Genomic DNA, 2,223 nt, shown 5'->3' with positions numbered 1-2,223 from the left:
TCGGGCTCTGGTCTAGTAATTTTCTATTTAAAAAGAGGCAAAGCCTGATCCAAACCTAGCCTGACCCATGAACAAGTCTATCTATAACGTAGTAAAAAAGGAGAGCAAATCAAAAGAGTTGCATGAGCTGCATTTCTTCTCACCATCCTCTCCTCATGGGAAAATTCAGCTGAAGAATCATTTTTCCATGTTTAGAAATTAAGTGAAAAACCTTGTTTTGTATTGTACATATTATATTTGTATTTGTATTCTTTTCAAATTAAGCATCTAAGGCTGCGTTTGGAAATGATGCAAATAAGTGTGAATGCAAATATGTAGAATGTACAACGGTCCATATAAATTGCAAAGTTGGGTTAGTTGTGCACCGACAAATTTACCTTATTACCAAACAAACTTTTAGCTATAATAGATGCAAACACGAATTTCAATAAAGCATATGGCTTTTTTTAATCAAAAGTCCACTTGAATGTAAATTGACTTCTTTTTTATCGATGTACTTTTACATCTCATTATCGATGTAATTAATGCAATGTTGCCAAACACAGGCAAAAGTGAACCAAAGTGCAAATTTACCCTAAATCGGGATTTACACTCCATTTGCATCGTTTCCAAACGCAACCTAAAGAGTGAATTGTAAGCAGTAATGTTTAATCTTTCCTTACAGAAAATTTAGCAAATTTTCAATAATGTTATGTATAATGAATGTGGAGTTTGCTTCGGCCAATGAGTTATGGATCCAATAAAATTATGTAAATCATGTAATAGAACAAATTAAAACAAATTTGTACGTGTAATATATATAATGCTCAACTAATACCAGATTTTCAGATCACATGGGATGGGCTCCCCACAACCCATCCCCTTCGTGATTTAAAAACATCTCCTCATGACAAAAAACGGGAGATTTTTTCCGAGTGAACAGGGGATGGGCTATGGGATGCCTATGGGGCACCCTCTCTGGGGAGTCCATCCAAATTTGTTTTAGGCCCCGTTCGCTTTTCGATAAGTTACTTATTTGGGTAAATGCAATTACCTGGGTAAGTTTTTCCTAGTAAATACTTGCCCAGGTAAGTGTATTTACCCATGTTCTTTTATTTCTCAAGTAAAAAGAAATGACCATTTTAACCATAAAAATTCATTATTAAAATGGGCATTTTTTGTCCCATTCAAGTGTTGGAAACTTCCCCCCAAGTGGAAAAGTTATTTACCCACCTAGGAAATGGGTATATTTACACAGGTAAGTGGTATTCAGGAAAAAGGTCCTCACATTAATTTGAAAAATAAAATAGGATTCTTTTTCAATGGGAACCAAAATCTCATTGACCAACTTTCTCTCCTTTCAAAATCCAAAAAAAGAACACCCCTTTAGATAGAAGTCACATCTACCCCTCACAGAGTGCACCCCACAACACATCCCAACTATGTATTGGGAACATCTCTCAATGACAAGAACGAGAGATGTGCTCAATGCATGTTGAGATGTGCATGTGTGACTTTTTTGAGTCATGTTCTATAGAGGTAGATGTAAAATCTTTTAGACGAGAATTTGAATATGCTCTTCACAGAGCATTTCTCACACTGATCTCACAGAATATATCAACCACACACCAAAAACATCTCTCATACTTATATGTTATTGATTATGGGAGATGTTCCCAATATACAATAGAAGTGATATGACTGTGAGGCCAATGTGAAAAGAGCTTTATGAGGAACAGATCCCAATTCTTTAGATGAGGCGCAGCAAGATGCCAAGAAGGGCTCGTAGAAAATTCCACTAAGTAGATCTATATTTGTCCATAGATCGGAATACATCTCCACTTTGTGCAGTGCGGGAGCTGAGAGAATGCCTCAACAGAAATGGTGAGACCAGGATGGAGGACAAGTCCTTTTTCAAATTAATTATAGTAATCCGGAGTACATAACAATGGCATAGACATAACGTAGACACATGATGAAATCATGAACCGGGAGCCCACCGACTAACAAAGGAGTTGGATGGTTGGACACTTGGACTTGCTCCAATACGACACATTTCTCGACAAGGGATGTGTTTTTGCCCAGCCTCCAGACACACAAAACCTGCAGCCACCAGACGGGTGGTTTGGATTATTTGTAATTACAAAACCACCTTCGCCAAGTACCCCTGTTTCAATTATTTTTAGACCATCCAAGCGGGGGAGAAAATTATTGATTTGTGAAGTAAAAGATAAATAAGGTTTT

The sequence above is a fragment of the Nelumbo nucifera genome, chromosome 2 (assembly GCF_055504915.1).
Source record: "Nelumbo nucifera cultivar China Antique chromosome 2, China Antique-T2T, whole genome shotgun sequence".
NCBI classification, from domain to species: domain Eukaryota; kingdom Viridiplantae; phylum Streptophyta; class Magnoliopsida; order Proteales; family Nelumbonaceae; genus Nelumbo; species Nelumbo nucifera.
This window is presented reverse-complemented; position numbering follows the sequence as displayed.